Source organism: Bufo gargarizans, chromosome 1, assembly GCF_014858855.1.
Source record: "Bufo gargarizans isolate SCDJY-AF-19 chromosome 1, ASM1485885v1, whole genome shotgun sequence".
Classification (NCBI taxonomy): Eukaryota; Metazoa; Chordata; class Amphibia; order Anura; family Bufonidae; genus Bufo; species Bufo gargarizans.
This window is the reverse complement of record NC_058080.1, coordinates 336,017,679-336,035,088: the sequence shown is the minus strand read 5'-3', so window position 1 is coordinate 336,035,088 and position 17,410 is coordinate 336,017,679. Positions and strand designations below refer to the sequence as shown.

The following is a 17,410-nucleotide window of genomic DNA, read 5'->3' as shown; positions in this document are numbered from 1 at the left end:
CAAGGCATACGAGCTGAGGAGGAGGCAGCGTTCCTATGCTTTGGCAAACACTTTGTAAATGAAAAAAAAATAATAATAAAATCCCAGCAATGATTTATTCATCCACATCGATTGATGTGAATGGAGAAATCTGGTTTGCCAGGGCATACGAGCTAAGTGGGTATGGATGTTGGGCGGAGCTCCTATGTCCTGGCAGACGCCTTTCCCCTCCTTTTTTTTTTTTTGCAGAGATTTTTCCATCCACATTGATCGATGCGAATGAAGAAATCTGTGCCATTCATTTTTTCCTTTCAGCCCAGAGGCTGATCGGAAAAAAAAAAAATCTCATTACCTGTATGCTCAATATAAGGAGAATAGCAGAAACTCCTAATGCTGGCCATACATGTAATGATTGCGGAGACCCTCAAATGCCAGGGCAGTACAAACACCCCACAAATGACCCCATTTTGGAAAGAAGACACGCCAAGGTATTCGCTGAGGGGCATATTGAGTCCATGAAAGATTAAAATTTTTGTCCCATGTTAGCGGAAAGTGAGACTTTGTGAGAAAAAACAAACAAAAAAATAAATCAATTTCCGCTAACTTATGCCCCAAAAAAAGAATTTCTATGAACTCGCCAGGCCCCTCATTGAATACCTTGGGGTGTCTTCTTTCCAAAGTGGGGTCACATGTGGGGTATTTTATACTGCCCTGGCTTTTTAGGGGCCCTAAAGCGTGAGAATAAGTCTGGGATCCAAATGTCTAAAAATGCCCTCCTAAAAGGAATTTGGGCACCTTTGCGCATCTAGGCTGCAAAAAAGTGTCACACATTTGGTATCGCCGTATTCAGGAGAAGTTGGGGAATGTGTTTTGGGGTGTCATTTTACATATACCCATTCTGGGTGAGATAAATATCTTGGTCAAATGCCAACTTTGTATTAAAAAAAATGTGAAAAGTTGTCTTTTGCCAAGATATTTCTCTCACCCAGCATGGGTATATGTAAAATGACACCCCAAAACACATTCCCTAACTTCTCCTGAGTACGGCGATACCAGATGTGTGACACTTTATTGCAGCCTAGGTGGGCAAAGGGGCACACATTCCAAAGAGCACCTTTCGGATTTCGCAGGCCATTTTTTACACATTTTGATTGCAAAGTACTTCTCACACATTAGGGCCCCTAGAATGCCAGGGCAGTATAACTACGCCACAAGTGACCCCATTTTGGAAAGAAGACACCCCAAGGTATTCCGTGAGGGGCATTGCGAGTTCCTAGAATTTTTTATTTTTTGTCGCAAGTTAGTGGAATATGAGACTTTGTAAGGAAAAAAAATAAAAAATCATTATTTTCCGCTAACTTGCGACAAAAAATTAAAAATTCTAGGAACTCACCATGCCCCTCACGGAATACCTTGGGGTGTCTTCTTTCTAAAATGGGGTCACTTGTGGCGTAGTTATACTGCCCTGGCAATTCAGGGGCCCAAATGTGTGAGAAGTACTTTGCAATCAAAATGTGTAAAAAATGGCCTGAGAAATCCAAAAGGTGCACTTTGGAATGTGTGCCCCTTTGCCCACCTAGGCTGCAATAAAGTGTCACACATCTGGTATCGCCGTACTCAGGAGAAGTTGGGGAATGTGTTTTGGGGTGTCATTTTACATATACCCATGCTGGGTGAGATAAATATCTTGGTCAAATGCCAACTTTGTATAAAAAAATGGGAAAAGTTGTCTTTTGCCAAGATATTTCTCTCACCCAGCATAGGTATATGTAAAATGACACCCCAAAACACATTCCCCAACTTCTCCTGAGTACGGCGATACCAGATGTGTGACACTTTTTTGCAGCCTAGGTGGGCAAAGGGACCCACATTCCAAAGTGCACCTTTCGGATTTCACCGGTCATTTTTTTGCAGATTTTGATTGCAAAGTACTTCTCACACGTTAGGGCCCCTGGAATGCCAGGGCAGTATAACTACGCCACAAGTGACCCCATTTTGGAAAGAAGACACCCCAAGGTATTCCGTGAGGGGCATGGCGAGTTCCGAAGAGCACCTTTAGGATTTCACAGGGCATTTTTTTTACACATTTTGATTTCAAACTACTTCTCACACATTAGGGCTCCTAAAATGCCAGGGCAGTATAACTACCCCACAAGTGACCCCATTTTGGAAAGAAGACACCCCAAGGTATTTCGTGATGGGCATAGTGAGTTCATGGAAGTTTTTATTTTTGTCACGAGTTAGTGGAATATGAGACTTTGTAAGAAAAAAAAAAAAATTGTGAAAAAAAATACAAAATTCTAGGAACTTGCCATGCCCCTCACAGAATACCTTTCTTCTTTCCAAAATGGGTTCACTTGTGGGGTAGTTATACTGCCCTGGCATTTTAAGGGCCCTAATGCGCGAGAATTAGTTTGAAATCCAAATGTGTTAAAAATGCCCTGTGAAATCCTAAGGCCCCTTTCACACGGGCGTTGCGGGAAAATGTGCGGGTGCGTTACGGGAACACCAGCGATTTTTCTGCGCGAGTGCAAAACACTGTAATGCGTTTTGCACTCGCGTAAAAAAAATTTGCGCATGTTTGGTACCTAAACCCGAACTTCTTCACAGAAGTTTGGGCTTGGGATCGGTGTTCTGTAGATTGTATTATTTTCCCTTATAACATGGTTATAAATGGAAAATAATAGCATTCTGAATACAGAATGCATAGTAAAATAGAGCTGGAGGGGTTAAAAAAAATATTAAAAAAAATAAAAATTATTTAACTCACCTTAGTCCACGTGATCGCGTAGCCCGGCATCTCCTTCTGTCTCCTTTGCTGAACAGGACCTGGGGTGAGCATCAATTACATGAACAGGACCTGTGATGACGTCACTCCGGTCATCACATGTTCCATCACATGATCTTTTACCATGGTGACGTCATCACAGGTCCTGTTCATGTAATTAATGCTCACACCAGGTCCTGTTCAGCAAAGGAGACAGAAGGAGATGCCGAGCTACGCTAACAAGTGGACTAAAGAAAGTTAAATAATTTTTAATTTTTTTTTTTAACCCCTCCAGCGCTATTTGACTATGCATTCTGTATTCAGAATGCTATTATTTTCCCTTATAACCATGTTATAAGGGAAAATAATACAGATCGGGTCTCCATCCCGATCATCTCCTAGCAACCATGCGTGAAAATCTCACCGCATCCGCACTTGCTTGCGGATGCTTGCGATTTTAACGCAACCCGATTCATTTCTATGGGGCCTGCGTTACGTGAAAAACGTCCAAAATAGAGCATGCTGCGATTTTCACACAACGCATAAGTGATGCGTGAAAATCACCGCTCATGTTAACAGCCCCATACAAATGAATGGGTCAGTATTCAGTGCGGGTGCAATGCGTTCAACTCACGCATCGCATCCGCGCGGAATACTCGCCCGTGTGAAAGGGGCCTAAAGGTGCTCTTTAGAATGTGGGCCCCTTGCCCACCTAGGCTGCAAAAAAGTGTCACACATGTGGTATCGCCGTACTCTGAAGAAGTAGGGCAATGTGTTTTGGGGTGTATTTTTACATATACCCATGCTGGATGAGAGAAATATCTCTCTAAAAGTCAACTTTTCCCATTTTTTTTGACAAAGTTGTCATTATAGAGAGATATTTATCTCACCCAGCATGGGTATATGTAAAAAGACACCCCAAAACATATTGCCCAACTTCTCCTGAGTACGGCGATACCAGATGTGACACTTTTTTGCACCCTTGATGCGCAAAGGGGCCCAAATTCCTTTTAGGAGGGCATTTTTAGACATTTGGATCCCAGACTTCTTCTCACGCTTTAGGGCCCCTAAAATCCCAGGGCAGTATAAATACACCACATGTGACCCCATTTTGGAAAGAAGACACCCCAAGGTATTCAATGAGCGGCATGGCGAGTTCATAGAAGATTTTTTATTTTTTTTGGCACAAGTTAGCAAAAATTTGTATTTTCTCACAAAGTCTCCCTTTCCGCTAACTTGGGACAAAAAGTCCAATCTTTAATGGACTCAATATGCCTCTCAGCGAATACATTGGGGTGTCTTCTTTCCGAATTGGGGGTCACATGTGGGGTATTTATACTGCCCTGGCATTTTAGGGGCCCTAAAGCGTGAGAAGAAGTCTGGAATATAAATGTCTAAAAAATTTTACGCATTTGGATTCCGTGAGGGGTATGGTGAGTTCATGTGAGATTTTATTTTTTGTCACAAGTTAGTGGAATATAATACTTTGTAAGAAAAAACTAAATAAACAAATAAATAAAAAAATCTGAATGGAGCCTTACAGGAGGGTGATCAATGACAGGGGGGTGATCACCACCCTGTCATTGATCACCCCCATGTAAGGCTTCATTCAGATGTCCGTATGTGTTTTGCGGATCGGCGGTGTCCGTGTTTTGCGGATCCACAAAACACATACGGACGTCTGAATGGAGCCTTATTACAGGGGGTGATCACCCCATATAGACTCCCTGATCAACCCCGTCATTGATCACCCCCCTGTAAGGCTCCATTCAGACGTTCGTATGTGTTTTGCGGATCTGATCCATGGATCCGTAAAACACATACGGACGCCTGAATGGAGCCTTACAGGGGGGTGATCAGGGAGTCTATATGGGGTGATAACCCCCTGTCAGGCTCCATTCAGACGTCAGTATGTGTTTTGCGGATCTGATCCATGGATCCGTAAAACACATACGGACGTCTGAATGGAGCCTTACAGGGGGGTGATCAATGACAGGGTGGTGATCAGGGAGTCTATATGGGGTGATCAGGGGTTATTAAGTGACGGGGGGGGGGGGTAGTGTAGTGTAGTGCTACTTATTACAGAGCTGCCTGTGTCCTCTGGTGGTCGAGCCAAGCAAAAGGGACCACCAGAGGAACAGGTAGCAGGTATATTAGACGCTGTTATCAAAACAGCGTCTAATATACCTGTTAGGGATTAAAAAATAAATAAATAAATTTTAAAAATAAAATAATAATTCGCATCTACAGCTTGCCAGCGAACGATCGCCGCTGGCAGGCTGTAGATCCACTCGCTTACCTGCAGTTCCTGTGCGCGCGTTCACAGGAAATCTCGCATCTCGCGAGATGACGCGTAGATGCGGGACTGTTCCTGAGTGAGCCACCTCCAGAACGCGATCCTGCGTTAGGCGGTCCAGAGGCGGTTAATAGTGACTGTCACAGTGGCCGCTCCTTTAGCAGTGACTTTCACAGTGACCGCCCCTTTAACTGTGACTTTCACAGTGACCGCCCCTTTAACTGTGACTTTCACAGTGACCGCCCCTTTAAGCAGTAAAGAAATATGGCTGGGTTGTTATGGAAACCTGGAGTAAAACTGTGTTTATGGCAGTTGGGCTTTGAAGAGAATGAATTGCAGTCTTGCATTGGGGGGGGGGGATTTTTTGGGCAATATCTCAGTAACGATACGTACGAGAGAGCTGAGACCCGGTCTAAAACCTTCCAGGACACCTGATGTACCTGTGTGCCAAATTTGGTGAAGATTGGTCCAGTCGTTTGGTCGCGCATAAAGAATGTCTAGACAGACAGACGTTCACAGTGACCGCCCCTTCAACTGTGACCGCCCCTTCAACTGTGACTTTCACAGTGACCGCCCCTTTAAGCGGTAAAGAAATATGTCTGGGTTGTTATGGAAACCTGGAGCAAAACTGTGTTTATGGCAGTTGGGCTTTGAAGAGAAAGAATTGCAGGCTTGTATTTGGGAAGGGGGGGGGGGCAAATTTTTGGGGAATATCTCAGTAAGGCTCCTTTCACACTAGCGTTCGCTGGTCCGCTCGTGAGCTCCGTTTGAAGGGGCTCACGAGCGGACCCGAACGCAGCCGTCCAGCCCTGATGCAGTCTGAATGGAGCGGATCCGCTCAGACTGCATCAGTCTGGTGGCGTTCAGCCTCCGCTCCGCTCGCCTCCGCACGGACAGGCGGACAGCTGAACGCTGCTTGCAGCGTTCGGGTGTCCGCCTGGCCGTGCGGATCCGTCCAGACTTACAATGTAAGTCAATGGGGACGGATCCGTTTGAAGATGCCACAATATGGCTCAATCGTCAAGCGGATCCGCCCCCCATTGACTTTACATTGAAAGTCTGGACGGATCCGTCCGAGGCTATTTTCACACTTAGCTTTTTTTAGCTAATATAATGCAGACGGATCCGTTCTGAACGGAGCCTCCGTCTGCATTATTACGATCGGATCCGTTCAGAACGGATCCGATCGAACGCTAGTGTGAAAGTAGCCTAACGGTACAATCACTCATGAAACAGACTGTGTGGGCAGATAAGAACTATTTGGCCCATCTACAGTCATGTGAAAAAATTAGGACACCCTTTGAAAGCATGTGGTTTTTTGTAACATTTTTAATAAAAGGTTATTTCATCTCCGTTTCAACAATACAGAGAGATTAAAGTAATCCAACTAAACAAAGAAAACTGAAGAAAAGTCTTTTCAAGATCTTCTGTAAATGTCATTCTACAAAAATGCCTATTCTAACTGAGGAAAAAGATAGGACACCCTCACATGTATTCCCTCTTAAATTGGCTCAGATCTCACACAGGTATATCACACCAGGTGCACATAATTAGTAGATCGTTACTCTGCATGTTGAATGAGGCTTGCCCTATTTAAACCTCAGACATTTAGTTTGGTGTGCTCCTGACTGTTGAAGTGAGAGTGAGCACCATGGTGAGAGCAAAAGAGCTGTCAGAGGACTTCAGAAAAAAGATTGTAGCAGCCTATGAGTCTGGGAAGGGATTTAAAAAGATCTCAAAAGATTTTGAAATCAGCCATTCCACTGTCCGGAAGATAGTCTACAAGTGGAGGGCTTTCAAAACAACTGCCAACATGCCCAGGACTGGTCGCCCCAGCAAGTTCACCCCAAGAGCAGACCGCAAGATGCTAAAAGAGGTCTCCAAAAACCCTAAAGTGTCATCTCGAGAACTACAGCAGGCTCTGGCTACTGTTGATGTAGAAGTACATGCCTCTACAATCAGAAAGAGACTGTACAAGTTTAACTTGCATGGGAGGTGTGCAAGGAGGAAACCTTTGCTTTCCAAGAGAAACATCGAGGCCAGACTGACATTTGCCAGAGATAAAGTTGACAAAGACCAGGACTTCTGGAATAATGTTCTTTGGACAGATGAGTCCAAAATTGAATTATTTGGACACAACAGCAGAGGACATGTTTGGCGTAAACCAAACACAGCATTCCAAGAAAAGAACCTCATACCAACTGTGAAGCATGGAGGTGGAAGTGTCATGGTTTGGGGCTGCTTTGCTGCAGCAGGACCTGGTCAGCTCACCATCATAGAATCCACGATGAATTCTACTGTGTATCAGAAGGTGCTTGAAGAACATGTGAGACCATCAGTTAGAAAATTAAAGCTGAAGCGGAACTGGACCATGCAACATGACAATGACCCAAAACATACTAGTAAATCAACCAAAGATTGGCTGAAAAAGAAGAAATGGAGAGTCCTGGAATGGCCAAGTCAAAGTCCAGATTTGAATCCCATTGAGATGCTGTGGGGTGACTTGAAAAGGGCTGTACGTGCAAGAAACCCCTCAAACATCTCACAGCTGAAAAAGTTCTGCATTGAGGAGTGGGGTAAAATTTCCTCAGACCGATGTTGAAGACTGGTAGATGGCTACAAGAACCGTCTCACTGCAGTTATTTCAGCCAAAGGAGGTAACACTCGCTATTAGGGGCAAGGGTGTCCTATCTTTTTCCTCAGTTAGAATAGGCATTTTTGTAGAATGACATTTACAGAAGATCTTGAAAAGACTTTTCTTCTGTTTTCTTTGTTTAGTCGGATTACTTTAATCTCTCTGTATTGTTGAAACGGAGATGAAATAACCTTTTATTAAAAATGTTACAAAAAACCACATGCTTTCAAAGGGTGTCCTAATTTTTTCACATGACTGTAGTCTGCCCAATATACTGAATACTATGAATCCTTCATATATATCTTATATGCCTTATGCCTATCCCATGCATGCTGAAACTCCTTCACTGTATTTGCAGCTACCACTTCTGCAGGAAGGCTATTCCATGCATCCACTACTCTCTCAGTAAAGTAATACTTCCTGATATTACTTTTAAACCTTTGCCCCTCTAATTTAAAACTTTGTCCTCTTGCATTTTTTTTTCTGACACAAAATTAATTTTTATTTTTTATTTACGGATTTGTATTTCATGTTTTAGGCTGTAAGACTCACTTTTTTTTTCTGTGCCATTATGTTTCATATACAGGGTGGGCCATTTATATGGATACACCTTAATAAAATGGGAATGGTTGGTGATATTAACTTCCTGTTTGGCCGCCATGGTCACCACCTATCTTGAAAAGTTTCCCCCCTCACACATACTAATGTGCCACAATCAGGAAGTTAATATCACCAACCATTCCCATTTTATTAAGGTATATCCATATAAATGGCCCACCCTGTAGATCTATGATGGTACTAGAATTGCTCATTTATGTTAGCCTGCCACCTACTGACCAAAATATGAATTGCAGCTCAAATACCCTGGGTCTCTTCAGATAGACCCTGCTTATTGAAACCAATTAACGGCATTCTCATTGGCCGCAGAGGATGCCGGTAAGAAGCCCCGCTTCCGGGATTTAGCGCTATTAGATGCCGTGATCACTGCACCTAAAGGCTTTAATGACAGTAATCTGCATTTTTGCTGTGCGGTCATTAGTTGCAGCACTGCTCGTGCGAGCGGTTGCCATTTTACCCATCACTCCAGCGCCATGCGGCACTGGTTGCGAAAAGGTTAGGAATAAACCACAGCCACATCTCCGACCACATACCACGATTTTATTTCCCCAACAACTTTCTATAAGCCACCCTTCAGTTTAGATCCTACACTTTTCCACAACGCTCTTATTGTACAAAGGATGCCACGTGACAACTAACCTATAGACCAACCTATAAACACATCCTAGCATATTCCCTACCCCAGCACAGACTGCACACTACACCCCATAGTGACTCCCCCCCCCCCTCCTTCAGACTACACCCCTTAAGAACCCACTACACAACACAGCCTGACAACTCCTCTGGGTGCCCACACTGTCACGGCCACGGTTATGGCCGTGACTCCTGGGGAGCCACATACAGTTGCCTGCGGTTTAGGTTGTTGTGTCAACCGCAGCTGAGGCATAATGTTGTTGGCCTCGGTGCGGTTGCTGCGGACAACAGCATTGTGTGCGGTTCACTGGGAGTTGTGTGCATGTGTGTATGCACTTTTGGTATGTCTGTGTGCACAGTGTTTTGTGGTGTGCACTGACATCCTTCCCCGCACTGTGGTTGCCTGTGGCAACATTTGTTGTAGTCTGTACATGTGGTGGCACTGTCTCGGCCTTCGGGCTGACTCCCTCGAAAGAGGGTAAAGCATGCACCGCCGTCTGCGGATGGGGTGCATGCGCGCTCTTCGGAGGGAGAGCGTTCTGGGGGTTTCGCCTCTGACAGCGCGGTGAGTGGCGTTTCCTCGCCTTCCCTTCACCGTTGCCTCGCTTGCGTCCCCCTGATTTCTTGCACGTGGTGGTTGTTTGTGCGGTGTGCACACCTTCGGAAGAGGGTACAGCATGCAGTGCCATCCCCTGGTGGCCTGCATGCGCGTTCTCCGGAGGGGGAACGTCCTGGGGGGATCACCGTTAACGGCACGGATGGTGGCTTATTCCCCCGCCACCGTACCGTCCGTGTTGGTGATCCCTCATCCCTCTCCATGTTCCCATCTCTGGTCGTTTGCTGGCAGCACTCCGTAAGTGGTCCGGCTGCGTGCTGGTTTGGACTGTCTGCTGGCAGCGACTGGAGTGGGGACGTTAGTGGAGAGTCCCCTCGTCCACTCTCAGTGGTTCCATTCCCCTGTGTCGCTGGTGCGGGCTGCAGGCCTCGTCGGACTGGCTAGTGTGAGCTGGGAGAGGATGCAGCTGACAGTGACCTCCTGGGAACCATCTCCTGAGAGTGGACGTCTCCTTCTCCCATCCCCTGTGTGAGTTCCTCACTAGTTTCGTGTTTTTTTTTCGGTGGGGGGGCTTTGAGGGGTGGGAGTGTCACGGCCACGGTTTTGGCCGTGACTCCTGGGGAGCCGCATACAGTTGCCCGCGGTTTGGGTTGTTGTGTCAACCGCAGCTGAGGCATAATGTTGTTGGCCTCGGTGCGGTTGCTGCGGACAACAGCATTGTGTGCGGTTCCCTGGGAGTTGTGTGCATGTGTGTATGCACTTTTGGTATGTCTGTGTGCACGGTGTTTTGTGGTGTGCACTGACATCCTTCCCCGCACTGTGGTTGCCCGTGGCAACGTTTTTTGTAGTCTGTACATGTGGTGGCACTTAGGACCTCCAGATGTACCTTAATGCGAATAACTATAACCTACGTTTCACATGTGCCTTTGGTGAGACCACTATCAATTTTTTAGACCTGACGCTCCGAGGCTGCCCAGGTGAAGTAGTGCACACCCGAACATATAGAAAAGAGGTGGCCGGAAATTCCATCCTGAATGCTAGGAGCCATCATCCCCTACACACCATCAGGGCGATCCCCGTTGGGGAATACATACGAGCAGCCTGGAACTGCAGTCTCCCTGCACTTCTGGATGAGGAATTTAATAAGGTAGATGTCAGATTAAAAGCCAGAAATTACCCTACCTGGATGCTAGAGAGGGGCAGAGCTATTGCACAGAGAAAAAATAGAGGGGAAATGCTTTTTGGTAAAACAGCAGCAGGAGGCAAACGGGATACCCCATCCAGGAGGATGGAGAGGTATGGGAACAGTGACCAGGACAATGTACCAACGTTATCGCTGGCATATAGCAAGGAGTTCAATAAAATCAGCTCCATCATTAAGGGCTGTCTGCCTATTCTGTATGATGACGAAATATTATATAATGCCCTGAAATCAGGTCTCAAAATTGTTTCCAGAAAAGCCACTACATTGTCCTGCTCGCTGTCCCCATCCCTCTTCACGGCCAATAGGATGGGAGCCAGCATGAAGTCTAGTTGGCTCAGATACAAGGGCTTTTCCAAATGCGGGGGCAATCCCTGCAAGACTTGCATCTATGCCACCCCCTCCAAGTCCTTTGACAGATCTGACCACTCCTGCAGCTTTCCAATACAAAGCTATATTAATTGCAACACTACAGGAGTGGTATACATTATACAGTGCAAGGATTGCGACTTAATGTATGTTGGAAGTACGATCCGAAGATTCAGGAATCGCCTTCTGGAACATTTAAATTATATAAGCAACCCTAATGCACTTAATATTTCGAATGTAGCTAGACATTTTATACAAATACATGATCGTCAAGTAAGGGGCTTTAAAGCCTTCGCGATAGAGAGGGTATTTGCCCCCAAGAGAGGTGGTGACCACCGCAAGAAACTCCTCCTACGGGAGGCGTTTTGGATCTTCAGGCTGAACACTAGAGTTCCATATGGCCTTAACCTGAAAAAGGAATTGATGTACATATACCAATAACAAATATGTTCATTTATATATAAACGTGCATTTATGTGCATCATTCCTGCGTGTCCATTCTTTCTCACAGTCTCCCCTTCCCCCCCCATTCCTTTTCTTGTGTCTGTCCATTTGGTCCCCAGTTCATGGTGCAATTATCATTATCAGTGGTTTTCTCCTGCATAACAAGATTACCAAGCGTGGCAACAATGTCCTAAGCAGAAATAATACTGTCAATAATACTGTTATTAATGTGAAGGCTGTTTTGGTTTTGCATAATATATGTTTTTATATGTTACACAAGTCGGTGTGTTCACACTGTGCGTTTTTTTTGGGACTTTCACCTGTTTCCCTTCCCCCCCCCCTTTTTTTTTTTTTTTTTCCTTCAGTGAATGTTCACAGAATTTGGACTAGAGTCCTCAAGGGTTAACTCTTGTTAAGTCCCAGCACAGTCTGTAATGCATCAACTTGATAATGAATGGGTGGCAACTAAGGTGTGATGCACAGTGAGACGACCAATGGGATCAATGCCGCCTCCCATGGATTGTAGGGGGGAATGGCTATTTTTTCCCTTTATATTGGGGTATCTCACTGTGCAACAACGTTATGACTAAGGGTCTCAGTACCCGAAATGCGTCAACGCCAATCTGTTGTACTGTGTGGCAGTCTGTCATGTCTGTATGATGTCCAAATAAAGAAGCGATTTTAACATGGACCCTACTTGAATCTGAGACCTTCTTCTAAATTACCTGCAGCCTGCGACGGGGTCACTCCCCTAGGGTTTCAGAATCGGGATTATACTAACTGGGAGGTGAGCTGGATTTAAGTTTTTCTCTATGTGGTGGCACTGTCTCGGACTTCGGGCTGACTCCCTGGACATGGTTGCCACCCATGTCGTTGCCAGTGGCAACAGCCACAGTGTGTGATGCAGTTGGACACTTTCCCCTATATGTGTGTTTTCCCTTATGTGGTGCTGGAAGGGTTAACTCCCTTCCCAGTGTGTGTGTGATGTCACTGGGTGTGTCTGACTGTGGGTGTGGCTTCTTGGCCTATAAAGCCTGAGTGTTTTGCATGGTTCAGTAGGTTGCTTCAGCCCTGCTAGCTGGAGCAGCCGCCTGTGTAGTTGACCTGCCTGTGAGAGCCACCCCTGTGCTCATAAAAGTATGGTTGCGATGTAAAAATAATTGTCGTTATGTTTGATGTCTTTATGCGTGTGTGGTTGTATGTTGTTCTGTTGGGACCTTCTTATGTTTGGTGCAGCTCACGGTTCTGGTTTCCTGTCTGCTCAGGAATCCAGTCAGCAAGGCTGTGGCAGGTTGGTGGAACTGGGTATTCGCCTGCCACTTCCGTGAGGCTGTTCATGTACCCCTTTTTCCCAACAGCTTGGCTATTGAGACTCCTGCTCCTCCGTGCCAAGGAGGAGTAGGTCGTCTTACCCAGCTCCTAGCTCAGGGATCTGCGGAGGGTAAGACAGGGCTCTGAGGTTCCTGCGCATGGGTCCTCCTACCTTAAAGGTCAGCCCATGCAGATTAGGAGTTAGGGTCAGGGTAGGGATGTGTGAGGAGGTGACCTGCTCCCTATCCTGTTCTCATGGCCGAGTAGCCCCTACACCACCTGGCATCGCACGGCTGAGGGTTTCCCCCATCCTCAGCCGTGACACACACCCTTCACAGACTGAACCCCATAGCCACTAAACCTCCTCATGCTGCTCAGACTGCTTCCAAAATCCCATTTTCTTACTAAGGGTCCTATTACACCTGGAGATTCTGCAGGTGATTGTCGGGAGGGAAGCATTCCTTCCCAGCAATCTCCTGTCCATCCTTGAAGGAGACACATTTATATATAGCAATCTCCTCCACAGTATGAGCAGTGATCACTAAAGCAATTGCTTGTCCGTATACAGAAGTATTCCTTCCCAGCAATCACCTGGCTCCCTAGTGGAGAAGACTACTGCTATTACATGCAGTGATCTCCTCCTCAGTGTGTAGAGAGGTGATTGCTAATGCCATAGCTCATCCCTATACTGAATCATTGTTTGCCACAAGCAAATGATTATTTTTAAATCTGTTAAAAAAAACTCACAATACTCGATGAACGAGTGTAATAGGACCCTAACACTAAGGCCTCTTTCACAGAACCGTTTACAGGTCGTTTTTTGCGTTCCGTACACGAAACCATTCATTTCAATGATTCCGCAAAAAAAAAAACTGAATGTACTCTGTATGCATTCCGTTTCCGTAGAAAAAGATAGAACATGTCCTATTATCGCCCGCAAATCACGTTCCGTGGCTCCATTCAAGTCAATGGGTCTGCAAAAAAACGGAACATATACGGAAATGCATCCACATGTCTTCCGTATCCATTCTTGCGGAATCATCTATTGAAAATGTTATGCCCAGCCCAATTTTTTCTATGTAATTACTGCATACTGTATATGCCATACGGAAAAACGGAAACAAAAAAACAGAATGGATCAGTGTAAAACGGACGGCAAAACACTGAAAGCCATACGGTCGTGTGAAAGAGGCCTAATGCGCATGGTTCCCTTAGACCCACTTTATCATCCTGAAACCGCAGACCCAGAAAGTGATCCTGAACAGCTCCCTATAGAGTATCTTTGCCTCACACAGAATACATCTCCATGGCCACGTCCTCCCGACTGCTCTCCATTTCGCTCACCCCATCACAAACTGCACCCTCCACCAATGTTTGCGCTCTATAAAACTACAATTCAAAGCCACTAGACCAGTGACGCTAACCTCCGGCACTCTAGCTGTGGTCAAACTACGACTCCCAGCATGCTCCATTTCTATGGAGTTCTGAGAAAAGCCAAGCGAGTGTACATCTTGGGAGTTGTAGTTTTACCACAGCTGGAGTGCCGGAGGTTACCATCTTCTGGCTTTAGTGACTAGACATCCCTCTCCTGTGCCCTTTAGCTCCCAGGAATAAGATCTATGGGGTGCAAAAACACAAACATGTCACCACACAGCCACATAAGTTGAACATCTAGGGCTCATGCACACGACCGTAGTTTTGTGGTCCGTTTTTCCGTATCTTAGGTTTTTTTTCCCCTCTGATTTCAGTTCTCTTCCGTTCCAATTATTCCACAAAACATATCCGTATGGTTTCTGTATGCGGAAACGGAAACTGTCATTTATTAATCACCAAACACATGAACAATATGGGCTGAGCATGGCATTTCTACAGTATGGATCCTCAAAATACGGATGACATATGGATGTGTTCCACGTGCGTTCCGTATTTTTTGCATACCCATTGACTTGAATAGCGCCTCGGACAGTGATTTGCGGACAATAATAGGACATGCACTACTTTTTGCGGAACGGAAACGGAATGCACTCGGAGTACCTTCTATTGTTTTTGTGGACCCATTGAAGTAAATGGTTCCGCATATGGTCCACAAAAAAATAAAATAAAACTGGAACAGAAGCGGAAAGAAAATACGTTTGTGTGCATGAGCCCTTAAGATGAGGCATTAAACTACAGACCACTGCATTAGGCCCAAATCCATGACACACATTCCAGACATACTGTACAACTCCCTGTAACTGCCTTGAGCTAAGGCTACTTTCACACTAGCGTTTGGTGCGGATCCGTTATGGATCTGCACAGACGGATCCGTTCAGATAATACAACTGTCTGCATCCGTTCAGAACAGATCAGTTTGTATTATCTTTAACATAGCCTAGACTAATCAGTCTTGAACACCATTGAAAGTCAATGGAGGATGGATCCGTTTTCTATTGTGTCATAGAAAACGGATCCGTCCCCATTGACTTACATTGTGTGTCAGAATGGATCCGTTTGGCTCAGTTTCGTCAGACTGACACCAAAACGCTGCAAGCATCGTTTTGGTGTCCGCCTCCAAAGCGGAATGGGGACTGATCGGAGGCAAACTGATGCATTCTGAACAGATCCTTTTCCATTTAGAATGCATTAGGGAAAAACGGATCTATTTTGGACCACTTGTGAGAGCGCTGAACGGATCTCACAAACTGAAAGTGTGAAAGTAGCCTAATTCACAGCAACACCCCCTACTCCAGATGGTGTAGATCCTATACCCCATAACCATATTACAACTGCTGGCCCCCCGGCTTTACAGATTCCACTAAAAAGTCCCAGCACGAGTATCCTTTGTTTGATCTGCATGGGTCCCACACACAGCAGTCCCCACGGACCTCTTTTTCCTACATACTCCCCCCCCCCCCCCCCCCCCCCCCCCCCAACCGAGCCTTGGCTCCTCCACAGGCGACCTCACTCTTGCACTCATAATCTCCTTGTCTGATCTTAATGGCTCCCACACAATACTCTCTGCTGACCCCATATGTTCCAAGACAAGGGACTGCACCCCAGGTCACCCCATCTAGCTAGACTGATCCCCCCCAAGCACTATTGTCTGATCAGGTGTCCTACAAAATGCACAATTTCCACCACATTTCCCTTCGATTACACAGATCGCCATCTTTGCCTGCCACAAGGAGACGTTACACTGTATGGGGGCGGGGGCCACAAGGAGACGTTACACCGTATGGGGGCGGGGGGCCACAAGGAGACGTTACACTGTATGGGGGCGGGGGGCCACAAGGAGACGTTACACTGTATGGGGGCGGGGGGCCACAAGGAGACGTTACACTGTATGGGGGCGGGGGGCCACAAGGAGACGTTACACTGTATGGGGGCGGGGGGCCACAAGGAGACGTTATAATAAAGTCTTGTGGCCACAGGCCACCATACATACAGTAATGTCTTCTTGTTGCTCATGTTTGGGGGACTCATGTGACTCATTATTCCCTAATGTCTGCTATTATAGATCAATGTGCTGACACTATTCTATGTGTTTTAGGGTCTCTCACTCACTCCTGTTCCTCTGCCTGGACATTCCCTGCAGGCCAGGAGTCGGGCGAAGTGGCCCCCATACAGTGCAACTTCTCCTTGTGGCTGCCCCCATACAGTATAACTTGTCCTTGTGGCTGCCCCCATACAGTATAACTTGTCCTTGTGGCTGCCCCCATACAGTATAACTTGTCCTTGTAGCTGCCCCCATACAGTATGTCCCCTTGTGTTTTTTACTTTTAAACAGGTATGTATCGCGATATATAGTTATCATGATAAATTTTTTAATATCGTTATTGTTTGAATATGATATCGCCGAACCCTACCCCCCCCCCCCCCCATATCTGCACGCTCATGGTTCCCACAATACACCACATGCCCCCTCCTCACAGATTTACACCCCATAAAGGCCCCCTACATATCTGCACCCTGGTGTCCCCAAGAATATACTCCTGCACTCCATGAAGCCCACTGCCCTGAGTGCTCAACATGCCCTCCCCAGACCTGCACCTTCATATATAAAATCCATATACTGCTCCCCATGAAGGTTTGTGTAATCCAGGACTGCTTGCAAGCGCACACAACCCCTCCTCCTTCCACAAGCTCCTGCACTGCAGTCCGTGTTTGCAACCACTGCCCACATTTGGTCATGTGACCATGAAGGAGCACGTGATCAGTGACGTCACAAACCTCCTTCTAACAACTCCATTCTAACATCTACCGGTGTGTATGGTATGAATTCTGAGCACATTCCAGGTGGGTTTTCTTTCCCTACTTGTGTGAATATGTGAGTTTATATAATTGTAACCACTTCATTACCAGAGTGTTTACCCTTCTTTCTTTCCAAGCCAAATTTCAGCTATAGCAATAGGGCTATCTTAACTGCTAGTAACTAATTTAATATGTGAGTCAGCCTACACGTATTTGATATTATTTTTCACGGGACACCTTAGATCTTTCGTTTGTGCTTTTGACAGATGTAATAACATTTTTATATATATATGGAAAAGTTGTGAAAATTATGGAAAAAAAGTTTATTTTTCCTTTCTTATCCTTTGTTTGTACCCTTAAAATGTATGTTA

At 45.8% G+C, this 17,410-nt stretch overlaps 1 protein-coding gene across 2 annotated transcripts in view; it reads left to right on the top strand.

Moving 5' to 3' along the window:
• The first annotated feature begins 17,004 nt into the window (after positions 1-17,004).
• The window catches only part of HMG20B (high mobility group 20B), a 448,306-nt gene continuing 447,900 nt past the window's right edge, over positions 17,005-17,410 (top strand). For both annotated transcript variants that reach the window (XM_044306263.1, XM_044306272.1), the window contains exon 1: positions 17,005-17,084. The gene's annotated coding sequence lies outside the window, so the exon portion shown is untranslated. The remainder of the gene's footprint in view (positions 17,085-17,410) is intronic.